At 36.8% G+C, this 18,890-nt stretch overlaps 1 long non-coding RNA gene across 1 annotated transcript; it reads right to left on the reverse strand.

Moving 5' to 3' along the window:
* Window positions 1–306: 306 nt before the first annotated feature.
* Window positions 307–14,239, reverse strand: LOC110362631 (uncharacterized). Its single transcript, XR_002420132.2, has 4 exons — window positions 14,113–14,239; window positions 9,599–9,729; window positions 6,536–6,601; window positions 307–4,902 (listed from the first exon to the last, which is right to left on the reverse strand). It is a non-coding gene; the product is annotated as an uncharacterized LOC110362631 (long non-coding RNA).
* Between the last annotated feature and the right edge of the window lie 4,651 nt (window positions 14,240–18,890).

Genomic DNA, 18,890 nt, shown 5'->3' on the forward strand with positions numbered 1-18,890 from the left:
ACTAGCAAGTTTTGAAACTACTAGATGCAACTGGGGCTTGGAAATGTCCATTTCCTCTAAATACTAAAGTGGTTGTCGTATAGTGAATGCTTACTAATGAGTAAGAACAATCCCTCAAGGCTTTTCTTCAGAGGGTTATTGCCATAGAATTATGAGAGTCACATATTCAATCCTACAACTTGTTAGTCATTCACTTAAACACAAGACTATGAATAAGTAATGATGTGCAACAGTCCATCAATCATTTTTTATGCACTTATGTCATATCTTTATTCTGAAGAGAGAAGATGGTCACTTTGCCTTTGAGATGCAGGCTAACACAATCACCAGTTTTGTGTCTAACTAATTATTTACAATTCCACTTCAAATATCAGAAAATTGGTCAATTTAGCATTTGAATTAGACCTCAGTGTATATAAACACATTTTTCTACACTTCAACTAATGTTATGTTCCTGGTTCTTTTGATTTCATACAATATCAATTTTTTTTGTTGGCACTGGGCAGGAGCATCCAGGAGTATATGACAAGCCATGAAATGAGTTTAAGTGGTGATTTTAAAGCCTTGCCTGCTTATCATGCCACATCAATGTGAATTTTTACTATGGTGAGCATGAGAAGTGAGAATAAGGAAAAAGTCAAGTCACATTAAACACTGGGAGTTCAGAACCACAATAATTCTTTCAAAAAACCCTGCAGAAGAGAGAGCTACAGTGCACAAACCTGCACTGTATGCAGCTGTACAGCTGGTGTGCAGCTGTTCAGTCTGAATCCAGTCATATTTTTTATTTATTCACAACTGGTAACTTTTGTTCATATTAATTTTAGAAATCCATAGTGTAGTAAGATTAATCCAGTCCAGTTACCCAGTTAAATTGCATAAAAGTAAAGGAAGAGGAAACTGAGACATTTTTCTTCTGCCGGTGATTAATATTTTAAATCTCACTGAAGTAGAGCATCATAAAATCATTAATGATCTTAAGCAATTAATGACCAATTAACTTCTAACAATAACTTTCTAACATTGAGCTACTGGGAAAATTCTTTGACAGCAGTCGTAACTAATTTTCAGTACTCCTCAGCATTTGGAGATGAAGAGCACAGTGTGTATTTGGAAGTCAGCAACTGTAGGGTCTGGGGGAACGTTCCTTAAAAGAGCAGTTTGGACTGCTGTATTTTTTCCTAGGGAAATTTTTCTGTCAAATGGTGGCAAAAAGTGGTGTAACTAGTCAGTGAATCTGATGACTTAAGAAAGCTAAACTTTGTGAAACTTAAGAGGAAGTCTCAACTCTAGGGTTCTTATAACTTCTAAGTCTAAAAATGCTGACTTTATAGCATCATTTGTTAAAGACTACACACAGAAGCTATATTGAAGTATAATGGATCAGTTCCCAAATGACAAAAATAAAAATGTAAATAAAGAGATGTTAATGGTCCTTAAAGCACATCTGAATGTTCAGAGTAGGGACAACAGCATGCTCAAATTTATTATTTTAAATGCCATAACTGAAGAGAGAAAAATATCAAATGAGATATGAACACAGTAAATAAATTCTTACAGGGGAAATAATGGACCTATGGGAGGTTGCGTATGACATGGATAGTTCTGTGTGTTTGTTTAATGGTTAGTAGGAATTACATATAATGAAAGAACCTGAAAGAGATTTATTTACAGAAAAATCAAAAGGAGACTGGTCAGTGATGGAGAGGACAGTGGATAGTTTTCCTATAAAGGATGCGTGTATGTATTTGTGTACATATGCAGACTTTTTTGTAGTTATATATTAAAATATATATAATATTGATAACAATATGTAATTATTTTAAGAATATATTTTTAAAAGTTGTAACAAGCCCAAAGGCCTGATCTCCCAGCCCTGCTCTGCTCATTTCCACTCATTCCACCTTTATTTGGGCTTGGATTTCTCCCACAGCTCATTTGTCTGAGCATTTTCAGTGCTGCTCTGAAACTTAAAATGAAGTACACACATGCCTTAGGTAGTCTGATGTTTGCAACATAATTGTTTTTCCTGTGAAATGCACAGTTCTACAGAGAAAACAGTCACAATGTAAAAACATAATTACAAGCATTTTCTGGGATAATTAAGCCAAAATACTACAAGCTAACATCTGAAATATTCCATAAAAATGCAATTTGTCATTTTTCTTTTATTTCAACTAACAGTTTAATTCTGGAGTTTCATTAGTCATTGAAGTGAGTGTGTATAAAATTATCCAGGATGATTTTGCCCTTAGATACAGTATAATTTTAAGCTTTAAAAAACTTAAAAAGATTATTTCTGTCCACTGTCACGAAAGTAGTTTAAAGCTATTATGTCTAAAAGGTATTTAACATAGGGGTCTTTTTTAACACAAATTTAGTATAACTGTCTTTAAAACTGACTTTTTAGACTCAACCAAAAACATTTATTGAACAACTTTAATATTAAATAAAATATAAAACAACAATTTTATTAGAACAATATACAATCATGCCAGAGAAAATGCCATGATATTTCTTGATTTATGAGTGTTAGGGTTTTTTCTAACAAAGATGACATGCTTTGAAATGTTTATAATCTGTGGATAAACAGTTTCTCTCAGCTGGGCAGCATACACAGCATGAATACTGTCTTTTCATTGAAATCAGGCTATATTTTTAGTTGTTTTTTACAGGAGACACATGGCACTTCCTGGGTTAATTAAACTTTATCTTCTGCAAGCAAGTTCATATGCAGAAGGTACTCCAAAATTTCTCAGATTTTATTATTAAACATTTTGACAAATTTTCTTTTATCAAGATTGAACTTACATTGCAGATATAAGCCCTGCAGTAAGGATGTTTTAATTTATTACATTCTAATTTTCACTAATGGAAGCTGAACATTTTTTATAAAATTTCTCTTCTTCATTTTCCTTTCTTCTGTGGTTGTTTTTTTTAATCTCAATTCAGCTGAATATTTTGCTCTATTTGCATGTAGATTTGGATTACAACATGCTATGTTTATTTTATTTTATTTTATTTTATTTTATTTTATTTTATTTTATTTTATTTTATTTTATTTTATTTTATTTCATTTTATTTTTTTACAGGTGTCTGAAACAACAATCCTTAAAAATATATATGTAGAACATAGGAAATGAACATGGGTGGTTCACCAGACCTAAGAAGCCTTACTTGTTCTTTCTGCGTCATCCTGTTAAGTTCAACAGAAGTCTTCAGTGAAGCAGACAAGCTCATTGCAAAGCACAACCTACTGTCTTTATCAAGAGTACTAATTCAGAGCAGTTTGAATGGAGGAGAACTTCACAACATTATTGTACTAGGGACACAGTGAAATGCTTGTCTAATTGTTTACTTTGCACCATTTTGTTTTGCTAACATTAGAAATAATATCCAATAGGATAATGTCTGCTATATAATTTAGGCAGTGAAGCAACACACAAAGGTGTTCAGTTTCTGGTGTTGTTGTCAAGTGAAGGAAGAAAGCTTCTCATGCTTTCTAGTGGGAGTAGGGACCAAGCATGAGACAGTGTGTGGTCTCTGAAACAAGCACCCTAAGGTTACACTGGTACAATTATCCAGGAGGAGACTGGGGAATAACCATATAATGTCTAACACCATTTCCTGCCTTGTAGGCTGTTTTTGCAGGCAGCACAAGATGACGTTCTAGTCCTCAATCTGGGTTCATTAATTTTCGGTTTTGCACTGATTTTGCTCCGTATGGTCTGTTTTCTAAGCATTGCAGAAAAACTTCCCTATAATACTCCACAAGGTTCATTAACTGGAAACCATAAGGTTAGGTTTCTTACTAAATCTATTGCCATTGCTACTTTCAGTGTTCCATAATTGTTTATTGTTGTAGTGGAATTTTTTTCACAAGAACACAGAAAACAACTATATTTCCAATTATTTACTGATTAAGGGAAATTCTTTCCAAATTAGGGCAGCTGCAGGGCTAAGTCTTTCAGAAAAGTCTCTGTGAAAATCTCTGGATCAATAAGATATGCACATGCTTAAAGAAACATGTATCTTTGCTGATTTTTTGTTTATAACAACAAGAGATGCAGGACTTTCTCAGATTCAAAGGTGCTTCCATTTTTCGTTTTGGAATTTTTGAATACCAAAATCTAGATATTAACTAAAAGTTAATCATTATTTTTTCAGAAAATTGAAAATACAATTCTTCAGACTATTTTATGTCTTAAATAATTAAAGAATGTTATGGTTTAACCCCCAATGCCAACTAAACACCACACAGCCACTTATTTACTCCCCCCTGGTGGTATGGGGTAGATACTTGGAAGATTACTCTTAATCGGAATTTAGAGCAATTACAGATCAATTGGAAGAAAACATGGATTGAGATAAAGACAGTTTCAGAGGTAAAGCAAAAGCCGCACACACAAGGAAAGCAAAACAAGGAATTCATTCACAGCTTCTCATTGCCACGCAGGTGTTCAGCCAGCTCCAGGAAAGTCGGGCTCCATCATGTGTGATGGTTACTTGGGAAGACAAAAGCCATAAATCTGAATGTCTCCCCTTTCTTTTTATTCCCCCAGCTTTGCATGTTGAGCATGACAACATATGGTGTGGAATATCCTTTGGTCAGCTGGGGTCAGCTGTCCCAGCTGCATCCCCTCCCACCTCCTTGTGCATCCCCAGCCTATTCGCTGGTGGAGTGGTGAGAAGCAGAAAAGACCTTGACTCTGTGTAAGCACTGCTTAGCAATAACTAGAACATCCTTGTATTATCAACACTATTTCCAGCACAAAACCAAAACATAGCCACATACTAGCTGCTATGAAGAAAATTAGTTCTATCTCCACAAAAACCAGTACTATAATTTTGAAGTGTACATTTCTTTGATCCTGTCCACCTTTCTGGTACGTTGTAGCATAACTGTGAAAAAAAAAAAAAAAAAAAAAGTTTGACTGAAATTTTTATTAACTGTCTCAATCAGAAATAAAATCCTAAAGTGTAAAATAACAAACCACATGATCTGAAAAGCTCTCAGTTCTGAAACAAACAAGAAAATGAAATACAGGATAAACAGATTATTAAAGATGGTATTTAAGCCTAAACATTTTAATTGTAAATGCTTCTTCTATAGCTCATTCAGAGCAGTGAAGTGACAAGAGCTAACTCATTAAGCTTTAATGCAAACTCTTACTCATTGGGCTGCACCTCTAAAACTGCTTCAAAATTGTGCATGCTATGTAGCTATTTGGCACTAACACACAATGAAGATGTAATGCTTCAGAGTCATCTACTCAAATGACTAGGCAAAATAGTTATAAAAGTACTAATCGAGTAGTGTGGAAACATACTTCATTTCAGTGGAAGTTTTCTTGCCTGCTAGTTCAAGCCACTGACAGCTCTTTGGACCATCTCTCGGCTTTAAACTAGGCTAGATCAATATGAAATACAGAACCTAGCTCTAACAAGTGCCTACCTGACATACATTCGTCTTAAAGTAGCTGATTCCTTTAAAACTGTAAATAGGAAAGCCAATAATAAAATCTTTAAGCTAAATCTTTCAAAACTCTGTAAGATCCCAATGCCTCATTATCAGTGGAATGGGCAGTTTTGGAGGAACAGGTCTGTGTATGCTACAGCCCTTGTCACAGAACTGTACCAAGCTGCATACAGCTGCCTTCATATGGTTTCATTAAATTGTATCTCTTACTGATTATCAAAACTTAGTGGTGAGTGTTTTCAAGAGTTCATTTGAAAATGGTTCAGATTTTATGGTCCAGAAAATTTATATCTCCTTAGGGAAAATGAAAAAAATCATCTTTGAATTGGCTTGCAAGGCAGAAATTTTACCATTTCTTGAACTTTTGAGGGAAATAGCTTAAGACCTTAAACTATTTGTGCTGTTCCAGATAAATTAGGTTAGTGTCATAATTGTCTCATGCAAATCACATTTGCACTGTAATGTGAGGTAGTCTTCTGGGTTGTGTAAGTTAAAAAATTTGGCTATGACTATCACTGGAGCAAGATGGTTTTGAAATGAACTGACAGTCTTTGATGATTAAGTGACTTCTTTAAGTGTCTGAATTTTAATTAGAATTATTTGGCTGAACTAACATTAGCAGTCCCACGATTCCACTGGCAGATCAACTTGATTGGTGATAAATTTGGATCTGCATTTAAGAATCTCTAGTTTCATGCTGATTAGCAAAGTGCACCTAGCTAAACTGGCATAGATAAAATTTTGTCTTTGCAACAAGAATGAGATAAGACTGAGGAATCTAATAAACTTATTTGTTATTTCTTGACAATTGTAACATTTTATGCTGTGCTCTCGTTACCTTACAACAAAAGCTCTATCAGTTAATTATCATCTTCTTTGCCTTCTGTATATTTTTTAACCTTTTCTCTTTTATTTCTGTCTTTTTTGTTATTTTCTTTTCTTTTATTTTTTTTTTTTTTTTTAAATCTAAAATGTTTATCATGACTGTACAGAATATACTTTAACCTTAAGGATCCCTAATATAAAGAACGAGAAACTAACAGAGAGGATCATTACCTTTCTCATCGTCTTTCTTGTTTTTTCACCTTGGTCTGTCATGCAAGTCCATGTTAAATCTGCCAACTAGAGACATTAAAAAACAAACAAACAAATAAAACCAAACCAAAGCATATTTGTCATAAATAAATATAAAATACATTTTGTTGTGTATGGATCTGGTTTTCATGTAGCAAAATGAATGGCCTTCCCAAATATATGTTGAATAGAAACATTGGGATATCAGGGGTCACTGACTCAGACATAGTTCTGAGGATACCATATTGTTAGAGAATTTCTAGTTTTCATAGGAAAAACTAGTACAATTGAACACCAGATGAAGAAAAAGTATTTCAGATGTTATATGAAGTTACACATATCTCTTTTCTAAGCTGTATGTAAAAAATAAGTGGAAAAATGTTGAGTTTTTTTTCAGTAAATGAGGCAGATAGTTGATATCTCCATCATATATAGTGAGTTTATGATAGTTTAGGCAGAAAGCTTTAGAGCTCACACAGGATATATGGTTTATTGTGGATGGGAAGATGTCTGAAAATTGACTTAGTTACTACGTTTTATACAACTATTTTCTAATAATTTATTTTCTGTGTGAGAGTCATGTTGTGAAAATTTACATTTATGTGCTCATGCAGGCTCCACCTGAATCCTGAACTTCTGCTTAACAGAGTGTTGGACACTTTCTGGTCTGCTAATACACTCGTGTTCACTTTCTGCTATGTTGGATTGAAATAGCTGTCTACAGCTTAAAGAAAATGAGAATTGACACAATGCTTTACCTGTCTGCAAGGAAAAATAATTTTAAATGAATATGGAGGTCAGTGGAAAATTATTAATTTTATGCTTCAGTTACTTTTATTATTCAAATATGGTACCCCTGCCACTGCAGCTATATATGAGGAAAAAAATTGCATATCCATTTTTCTTCCAAAGCTGTTTCACCTTTTTTTTTTTTTTTTCCCTAACCTCTATCTTTGTTTTACATATAAATTACAATTCAGTTCTCTTGTTATACATAGTTTAAACTCTTTCACTTAAGCAATACTATGTGTGGCACTTTTCACCACAAGGCTTAGATAGACCCTTCAGAAACTTACAATTATTATCACTCATGGTTCATGTACACATTTCATGCTTAAGCATGAGAGGTTTAGAATGTAAAGCCTAAAATAATATGAGCTACCCAAAAGGAACAGAAGACCACTCCTTCAGAACAAAGATGTGGATAGCGGGTCTGGGAAGGGATAGTCTGTGAGTACCCACAGTTTGTGCTGGCTTCGTACTGTGACACACATTCTGTGGCAAAACACAACTCTTCCTAAGACGACACTGAGAGGGTTCACCTGGTGTTGTGACTGCCATGAAGAGTGTTCAGGAAAGAAGAGAACATGTTTGGGCAAAGGTAACATGGGAGAAGGAGACCTGTGGTCAGGTATTGAATCATGTAATGAGGCAGGGCTGAATCTAGCTTGAAAATTAAAAGAGATAATTATTAGGCCAGGAGACAAACAGAAGATGGGCTTGTTATAAAATCAACAAAATTAAGCAGAATGTTTCATAATATTATCATTGAATCACAGAATCACAGAATGTTAAAGATTGGAAGGGACTTCAGAAGATCACCTAGTCCAATCCCCCTGATGGATCAGGAACACTTAGATGAGGCTACACAGGAAGGTGTCCATGTGGGATTTTGAATGTCTCCAGAGCAGGAAACTCCACAACCCCCCCAGGCATCCTGTTCTAGTGTTCTGTTACCCTCACTGAGAAGAAGTTTCTTCTCAAATTTAAGTGGAACCTCTTGTGTTCCACTTTGAACCCCTTACCCCTTGGCCTGGCTCTATCTTCATGACACTTGCCATTTATATACTTGTAAACATTAATAAGGTCACACCTCAGTCTCCTCTTCTCCAAACTAAAGAGACCCAACTCCCTCAGCCTTTCCTTATATGGGAGATGCTCCACTCCCTTAATCATCTTTGTTGCCCTGTGCTGGACTCTCTTCAGTCCTTCTTGAACTGAGTAGCCCAGAACTGAACACAGTATTCCAGGTGTGGTCTCAACAGGGGAGAGTAGAGGGGAAGCAGAACCTCTCTCAACCTACTAACCACCCCCCTTCTAATACACCCCAGGATGCAATTGGCCTTCCTGGCCACAGGTGCACAGTGCTGGCTCATGGTCATCCTGCTGTCCACCAGGACCCCCAGGTCCCTTTCCCCTACACTGCTCTCTAAGAAGTAATTCCCCAACCTATACTGGAATCTGGGGTTGTTCCTGCCTAGATGCAAGACTCTACACTTGCCCTTGTTAAATTTCACTAATTTTTTCCCCACCCGGCTCTCCAGCCTGTCCAGGTCTCGCTGGATGGCAGCACAGCCTTCTGGCATGTCAGCCACTCCTCCCAGCTTGGTGTCATCAGCAAACTTGCTGATAGTACACTCTGTTCCCTCATCCAAGTCATTGATGAATATATTGAATGATACTGGCCCCAATACTGATCCTTGAGGCACTCTACCAGATACAGCATCCTTTAGTATTCATTACTATGGCATGACTATCCATACTCCAAAGATGTTTTGATTCATTACCAAAAGGAGTCAAAAGCGTAGCCACAGAAAACCTTATTAAAATCACAAGTGGGCAAAAATGTACCCTACCCACAACAGTTTATCTTTGAGAAGCCTGCTGTTTGTGGGCTGAGAGAGCAAGTCATCTGCAAGCTATTTAATGAAATGTTTCCATTCTAAATATCACACTTAACATAAGATAAAAGTATTATAGTCTATTAGTTAATCTGCTTCTCATTTGGCAGAAATTTATTGCTGTTGTCAATGAGCAGTAAATGTCCAAAACAACTCAGTATTAGAATACAATAATGTTACACGGTAATCTTCAAAGAAATGTAGAAACAACATCAAAATGCAGAAGATTAAACCCATTCGGTATAGTCTGTATGTTCCATTTCTATGACAGATGTAGTGCACTCAAAAAAGCTGTTTAACCTAACCCTTCTGCTAATCAGTTTCTGGCAAAGTAGCTGTAAAGTTGACCCTTAAATATATGCACCTATTACCAGGTTTCTCATTTTACTTTGGTGATGCTCAGAAGCCACAGTTTGCCCATATTTCTTCTTCTACCAGGACTCCATCCTCTTCTTTCAGCTTCAGAAATTGCTCTCCATATTGATTCTCTTTTTCCTGGGAAACAGCAAAGGACATATTTACAAGCATGTAAATTCAGCAATGCTTTACTTATATGTGCTAAATATTAAGACCACAGTTAAAGTATCTAGTATCTGAGTTTTATAAAGTATCTGAGTTTTTAAAATGTCTTAAAAAATAAGATTTAAGCTTGTGCTTTTTAAGGCACTTAAGTGCTTTGATCTGTAAGAAGGCTCTTCCAATATCAGGCTTGTAGGGATTAATCTGCAGTTAAATCTTTCCTTCTTGTGCACAAAGGTACTGTGAAATGCAATTCCAGTATGTCTTGTCCACCTTCATGCACCTGCCAGCTGACCCAAGTACATAACCCCTCAACTGAGAGAGCTATTATATAAGAGCCTGCTCCCAGAGAAGCAGAAAACACCAGTTTTCTCATATTTCTCTGACCTTAACTTTGGAAATATTTACTTCAAGTTACTGTGGATTCATTTCTCCTTGCCGTATGAAAGGATAGGGAGGATTTGGCCTTTAATTTGTAACAAAAGTGTTTCTACAGGATAAAATTCTTTGCAGTATTACAAAGGTTTGACCAGCTACCGTGCATAATAATATTACTCTTCGCCTTCCTGAACATTTACTTTAGTGACAGCCAGAACATCCATTTCTGTGACAACCTGCTGCTAATTATAAAAATGTATCAACATGATGTAATATGCTTAATAGCTATCTTAAGTGGGCACCTGTAGCTACAAATCAGCTTAAAAAATAAATATTACCTACACAAATGCATGCTGAACCACACTCACCAAACTTAAGCTATCTGGAACTGACAAGAGGAGAAATTTCCAAATGCTGAAAGAGTCCATGCTGTCTATCAGTCATGGAAAATTCAACCCCAATGGACAAAGGCAAGACTTCAGCTATTTTTACTGCTGTGATGAACTGCAGGACCAGAGTAATCCTTCAGCTAACAAGATCTTAGTTCTGTTAAGATGTTCTCATGATTTTTAAGCTGACACTAAGAGATTAGACAACAAAAATGGAGCAATAACTGTCCAATTGAAGTCCAAAAATATCCCTATTGCTTGACAACATTCTGTAAAGATTAAGAAGTGCACTCATTGGTTCTGTATTTCATGTGGCTTATTACTGCTTTTATCTTCTCCTGGTAGAATCAGATTTGTGAAGGACATGCATCCAGTTATCTTTTGTTTTTCCTGTGTTCAATGTATTGCTTCTCCACTCTAAATTATTGCACATGATAGATTTCATATCCTCTGTCAGGGAACAGAGCCATATTATGCTAGATAAAGCAGAAAGAAGAGTTTGCAAGTTTAAGACTTTGATTTTACTATTTTTCTGACAAATCTAATTCTTTCACAAAGGGGAACAAGTTAAAAAATATGAAGGTGTCAGGTGGAAAATGATGTTTAAATGACAAAAGTAAGACAAATAAAAGTAACCAAAACAATGTGATGAACAAGTAAGAGAATGATACTATCAGAAAGCCAAGAGTTTAATACGAAAGCAGAGTTTCCCACTTGCTCAATTGATCTCAAACCTAATTTTCCAGTGTGGTGTCTCTTTTTTTTTTTTTTTTTTTTTTTTAAAGAATGAGGAAGAAAATTTCTATATGTTCAAGAAATCTACAAAATGAACAATCAGTTTCAAGTGGTTTGCCCTTTTTTTTTAAAAAAAAAAAAAAGTTTAGTAGCTCATACTGTGAAATTGTTCTGTTAGAATCAAAAATGGATTTCGCTCTGTAACCTATCAGTCTGGTAACCTATCAGTGCCTCTCTCTGGTCACTGGTCATGCAAATATACTTGTCATTGATATGCATATACAGAAGATGTATGCACATAGATTTATCACCAGTCTTACTATGTCCCCCCTCATGGGGCACATTGTGTTATGGCTATATTAAAACCTGTCAAAAATTTTAGGAATGCTGGCTTTCACAAGTTAGTTTGGGTAAACTTGAGTGAGTGCCTAAGATGAAATGCTGTTCCTCCTCCTACAGGCCTACCAGCCCATGGCAGGTGGACACGCATCCCATAAACCTCCCCGGCTGCCGTTCTTCATCTGCAGATGTCCAGAGGTCTGCAACAGCACAGGTTTATTCCTGAAGACCTCAGGAATTCATTCTTAAGGACCTGTTTTGGTTATTCCCTCCAGGGAATACTATTGCTCAGCCTATTCTGGTAGTGGCTTGGACCTCCAGGCACAGGGCAGATTCTTAGCAGCCAAATAGGCTTTAGTGTTCTCCTGTAGCTTCAGAAAGAAGGAGTGAGTGTGGAAATCTGGACTATTACTTTATTAATTTTCCTCTTTCTCCCTTTTTTTTTTCTTTTAATTTTTTGTTATATATTAGTATTGTGTATTTGATTCTGTAGATGTAAGGTCATAGTACATAGCTGTAGAGATGCCAGCTGGTGTTACCAGGAAGGAACAGCAGCATTCCCACCCCCTACCTGGTCCTGGGCTCTCGTTCCTCTGCTGAACAGTCACATCCCTTGTCCTGGCACACATACTAATGCATCTGCTGGGACTGATGTAGTGAACAACTGACCCTGGTTAAAACGTGCCCCTCAGTTCCCTGTGGCACTGCAGACGTGTGCTGCAGTGTGGGAAAGGAGAGAGTCATCCTCACGGTCAGAGGGGCCATGAGAAGGGAAGGGAGGCACAACCGTTTCTCTCAATTTCAACTATGGCATACGGTGGTTCCAAATACATGTCAAACTGCTGCCTGGGAAAGCTTGTCCGGAGAATACACTCCTTGCTCCTCTTGACATTTAAAGGACAGAGCCTAAAATTTCACACCCAGTTAGCACCTTGTTAAACTCGAGTTAACTGCATAGCACTTTACCATTAAGTAGAATTTATTCTTATACTGCCCCTATGAAGCTGTCAATAATTACCTTTCATTACATTTGAAGGTAGATTTAGACTAGATACAAAGAAAAATTTTTTTACAATGAGGATGGTAAAACACTGGCCCAGGTTGCTCAGAGGGGTGGTAGATGCCCCATCCCGGGAGGCATTCAATGCCAAGTTGAATCACGCCCCTGGAGATCTGCCAAACCATTTGAAAATAATTTGAACAACTAGTGAACCATGTTGCATGAGCTTTACCTCTTCATTCTCGCCTACTTTTGTTCATGGTTTACATTTTTGTTTTGATTGGATGGTTGCTTCTTGAATAAGGAAAGGTGACTAATTGTTCTAAAATATTTTTAACATCTTTTTAAGTATGCCACTATGGCAAGTTATTTCAATGTTGCAATGCTTCACTTTGTTGAGTCTCCTGTTATGTTAATGACACGTGAGCTGACCAGACTACTTGTTCAATGCAACATGAAGAGTACTTGGTGCACAACTCCTGTTAATAATAATAATAATTTTTAAAAAACCCTATGGCTAATTTTCTATATGATTATAATATTAATATTCTTCAGGTTTTTTACTTCTTTGCAAACATTAACTTTTAATCCATAAAAGAAACCTGGGAAGGAGTTTTACCTTTATGTACTGCTGAAAACCTGCAACTCCAGATTTTGGTCTCTAATAAATCTGGCCTGATTTTGAAAGGTTTTCATCACAAAGAAGTGCCTGTCAGTAGGAATGAATTGTTGGTATCTCTAAACTCAGGCTATTTTATTGGAATCTTCAGGTACTTAGCCTTCTGAGTTCCATATATTTTCAACTTAATGCTTTAAAAACATTCTTTCACCATGAGCATAAACTGAGGGTGAAAGAAACAGTTGCTCTTTTTTTCCTGGTGTTGGTATCCACATAGAGCAGGCAAGTATTCAAAACCTACAAAATGCATCTGCCCATTTTTCAGAAATGGCTGGAGATTGTCATTGCTTTGAGAGATCATTGTTTTGATCTTCAGGGGGCTAAAAAAGAAGAAAATACATTGGAAACCCTGTACCACATACCACTGCATTGCCAGCCCTTTGAAACAGGTCATTATTTTTTCTACAAGCTTTTTTACACTCATAGCATGAATATTCTTACAGAAAATTAACCTGCAGATAAAGGCTATTCTCAAAATCAAGCAGTGACTTTTGAACAAAGTGAGGGTCTCATCTTAAACTGGTGAGCCTGTATTCTCTGCAAACCAGATATCCAGTTGAGTATCAAACAGGAAAGCATTCAGCCTCAAAGTAATGTAAGAAGAACCATATGGAGTCATGTCAAAGATCTAGAATTACCAGTTATTGAAAATGTTGGACTACTTAATATTTTATTAGTATTCATAGTAATACCAATAAAATATTAAATATGTTTTATTTCTGCTGCTGAATACTGTTATAAAATTTACAGTCAGGGTCTGCCTGAGCTGACACAGGCAGGATGAAGGAACAACCACAAGACCATGAATGAAATGCAAAGAATAAATTTATTTTCATTACCTTGCAAACCAAGGATCTCTGAAGCAGCACCCAGGCAGAGCCACACAAGCAGGAATGCAGTCACCATGGATCTCAGTCCTTGCTTGAGAGTTTTTTGAACTTGCTGGTTTTGACTGTACGTCAAGGATTCACACAGGTATAGTTTTCCACTGTGCTTTTGTCTTTCTGGCAGCAGGGCAGTAATCTCAAACATGTTGGATAAGGTGCCTCTGAGTCTCTCACAGGCCTGTGTTATATAAACACAGAGGTTCTAATTGTAAAGCACACAAGACTAAACAACAATTAATGTGGTATCTGTGTTTTTCTACACCCTAGCAAGTCACTTGATTGTGTTTACAGTCCTCCTCACCAATCCTCCATTATATTCCCACAGGCCCAGTGTGCCTGGTCATTTTTGGATTGGACTGTGCAGCTAGTGACTCTAGTAATATTTTCAGGTCCTTATTAATTGAAGTGGTGCTGAAAGGACATAGTTAACTAGTTGCAGATTGCCCATTCAGAGTATCTCCCAGCTGAACAGATGGTTCTAGGCCAGTTCGGTCAAAAACTCTTTTTCATTTGTTGTAAAGGTTTTATTTCTCCACTGAGTTTCTGAAAACCTACAGTCTCTTCTCTAGTGAATGAGATAGAACAACTTTGCTATTATATCACTGATTGCTTCAGCACTTTTACCTATCTCCAGAGTGAAGGAAGGAATTGGTCTGTGAGATTTTAAGAAACCTGTTTTGCAGGACATTGTTGCACAGGAGAATGTGTTACTGTGTTCTTGATGTTATATTTGCCTACCTTTTCTAAAATCTAAGCTGTAAATCCCACAAAGATAAGATACAGTTTAAAACAGTGATTATAAAGCCTTCAATTTTATTTTTTTCCAAGTAATAGCCACTAAATATTCCAGTGTCCGTTGGCACACACATGAAAGAGAATTTATTTGTCAACACCTCATAGGAGAGGTGTTTCATGCCTCTCATCATCTTGGTGGCCTCCTCTGGCCCCTATCCAGCAGGTCCATGTCTTTCCTGTACTGAGGGCTCCAGAGCTGCACACAGTACTCACTGCACACACTACTCTAGGTGGGATCTCACCAGAACGGAGAGGCAGACTCACCTGCTGGCCATCCACTTTTGATGCAGCCCAAGATACACATTGCCAGCTCATGTCCAATCTTTCATCCGCCTGTACTCCCAAGTCCTTCTTTGCAGGGCTACTCTAAATCTCTCCATCCCCAAGCCTGTATTGATATTGGGGATGGCCCCGACCCAGGTGCAGAACCTTGCACTAGGCCTTGTTGAATGAACTTTATGAGGTTTGCATGTGGTAGGGTGGAAACACTTCAATCTAGCGAAAGAGAATTACAACAGTAAATCAGTCTCATGAGATGATGTGAGACAATGGTAATGGGCCTGGGCAGTTGCTGGCAGGTGCAAATACAAATTTTAGTTTCTCATTTCCTGGTTATATCTGTTGGGTATAAGCTGGCAAAACAGTACTGACAGGGCTGATGTACAGAAAAGTCAAGAATGCAAAAGAACGTGATTAATAAAAATGGGTCCAAAGTTTTGGTACATCAGGCCAACAAGTGCATTTCAAAGAGGAATTTGCCTTTCTTGACTTCTTCCTGCAGCCCTTCGCACTCAACAGAAGAGCACAGGTGATGATGTTCTTAGTGGAAGTGGTCCAACGCACTCCCTCCACCTGTCCAAATCCATACTGACTCTTTGTGTGAGATACTCAGGCTGATATTAATTTTAGCAGCAGTTTGTGGGTGTCAAAAAAATGGAGAGTGGAAGCTCCAAGTATGAGCAAAATGGGGCTGTCAATGTCAGATCATGAGAACAGTCATGACTGGTAGAGGAAATAATAATCAGACAACTGATTAAGGACAGAAATAATTACGGAGACACCTGATTAAGGGAAAGGAAGCCAGAACTCATTAAGGGTAGCATGATAGACAAGTTACTACAAGATGCCTAAAATACCAAAAAAAAGGTATTGTTTTCTCTGGTTTCAAGAATTTTGATTGAGCAAAGTGCAGCACAGAGTGGGTGTTTCAGAAAACTGAAAGTTGAACAAAAGAAAAAAGTAAAGGGGCAAAGGGTGCTGAAGAGCTTTCTGAGGCAGAGCATTAATTTAGAAATGGGCAGCAGGTAAGGTAAGACGTGGAGACAAACAGCAACACACAGATAAAGTGGAGCAAAGTGGAGGATGGAGGAAACAACCCATGCCAGTGCAGAAGAAATGAGAGGGTCCAGCTGATAGAGCTGGAAATTCTTGAGATATTAAGGATTTGGAGAAAGAAGGGTCTTTGATTCAGGCAAGAGCAGGCTGCTGAAGTGTAGTTGCTAACTGCAAAGATCTGTAGAGGCTCCTTATTGCCTGTTGTTTCCAAATGAAAATGTGGTAAAAAGAAGAATAATATCTAATGAATGTAATGGGAATTGAAAAATTATACATTTATAATTTCTTCCTTTTTGCTTCTAACATTATTCCTTAAATAAATGCCCAGGGATTACGTTATGTGGAATGCTAATCTCACTGTAGGTCATGACAAGAAATGTGATCACTTTTCTAATAATGTATTTTTAGAATATTTTCTCGTGATGGGGGGGGAACACTCTATTGTCATAAAAGTCCTATGAAAATTGACACTACTCTGCTGTTACTTTGCTGTTTTTTTCCTCTTCTGCATAGCAAGTTTCTAAGTAATGTTATTGCTCCTTCAGATCTCCCTATATAGTATTAATCAACGCATAAAAATCAGGGTATATTTGCCTCTCTTGTGCATCATCATGCCAAACTGTTGGAGACTGCTCTCATGCTTGCAGAGATTTACAGCTAATGGAAAATATCAATGGAATTTCATATTGTGTTGTCTTAAAGACAAAATGTGTCTGTCATGATAAACATATTAATATGGAAAACTGAAGGAAATAATAATAATAATTTATCATTTATTACAATGTTTTACATTCTGCTTTCTTTTCTGTTCTTTTTGGTGTTTTGATTTTGTTCTTGTTTCAGGATTTTTGTTGATTTTGTTTGTTAGTTTGCTTTTTAGTAGGAATACATTTTTTTTTTTTATGCTCGGATGATTATAATACTGGTTGTTTATAATAATATTATATTATAGCCACAGTATCACAGTATGTTTGGGATTGGAAAGGACCCCAAAATATTATCTAGTCCAATCCACCTGCTGGAGCAGGAACACCTAGATGAGGTCGCACAGGAACGTGTCCAGGCAGGTTTTGAATGTCTCCAGAGAAGGAGACTCCACAACCTCCCTGGGCAGCCTGTTCCAGTGCTCTGTCACCCTCACTGAGAAGAAGTTTCTTCTCAAATTTAAGCGGAACCTCTTGTGTTCCAGCTTGATCCCATTACCCCTTGTCCTATCATTGTTTGCCACCAAGAAGAGCCTGGCTCCATCCTCATGGCACTCACCCTTTATATATTTATAAACATTAATAAGGTCACCCCTCAGTCTCCTCTTCTCCAAACTAAAGAGACCCAGCTTCCTCAGCCTTTCTTCATAAGGGAGGTGCTCCACTCCCTTAATCATCTTTGTTGTCCTACGCTGGACCCTCTCAGAGTAGGGCATATCAGTTTATTTTGATGTGCAATATTTTGAGGGATATTAGCCAAATTAATAATGGTGGAGCACTTCAAAATGAACAATACAGTATTAAAATAAATGAACAATACAATATTCAACAGCATTTTTTTCCACAGTTGGAACTAGAATTCAAAGACCATGTTCATCTCTCTCACTGATATAAGTCAGGGATGTTTAATTTTAAGTCCATATATATTTTTATACATACATACACAATGGTCATTTATTATAATATCTATGCAGGTCTTACCTTTATTCTACATTAATTTGTATTGCATAGTGATGTGTTGCTGTTTTCCTAAGATCTACTGTAATTATAGTGTCTTATAGTGAAGAATACTTTGCAAAGTTTTGAAACACCTCATCTTTATTTAAATGAATGAGAATTGTTCTTTTGATTTTTGTGAATTCAAGAAAGCACTTTGTTTTCTCTCTCATTTTTGTATTACATACAATACAAGACATCCACAGCAAAGCTCCTTTTTGGAGGGAAAAAATTAGAAAGGTCTGTTGTGATTTTGAGTATCATAACACTTATCTGAGCTACTCCATTCCTGTCTGTTCTTCCTGTCAAACCTCTTTATACTGTGGAACACAGATTGACCTTGTAGTGTTTTGTACTGGAGCCTGAAAAATAGGCTTCTGTATCTATTGGACCTTTAAATCCTGTTTTAATATCCAAAATGTTATTGAAGGAAATGGAGACAGTTGTTTCTGTCAAAGCTGAGAATTAGTTTCAATAGCAAAGTTTTAATTGTGTCTGAGCACAATGTTGTCATATGATTAGTCACCTGGCAACTACCAGGATTACTCAAATGCTTTGCAAATCTTGGGACTCAGTACAAGGCAGGACAGAGCCCTTGATTAGCATGTATTTGTAATCATCATTGTTTATATGTACAAAAGTAGTATAAATTTGTAAAAGTTTTATGTTTTGTTGTCTGTGTATTTTGGGGTCACACAGACCTTCTGATCTACTGTTGCAGAAATGTGATCCACCATGCTTACAACCAGTAGATTGGAGAATGACAAGATAAATGTGGCATATAAGTTGCTTGTATTGAGTAAAACACAACACATTTGCATGGAAGCGAAAAAAGGGAAAATGACAATAGAGGAGCAAATAATGAAAATAATTAAGACAAATAAGAACTGGGGACTGGTA

The sequence above is a fragment of the Columba livia genome, chromosome 2 (genome assembly GCF_036013475.1).
Source record: "Columba livia isolate bColLiv1 breed racing homer chromosome 2, bColLiv1.pat.W.v2, whole genome shotgun sequence".
In the NCBI taxonomy this organism is placed as follows: Eukaryota; Metazoa; Chordata; class Aves; order Columbiformes; family Columbidae; genus Columba; species Columba livia.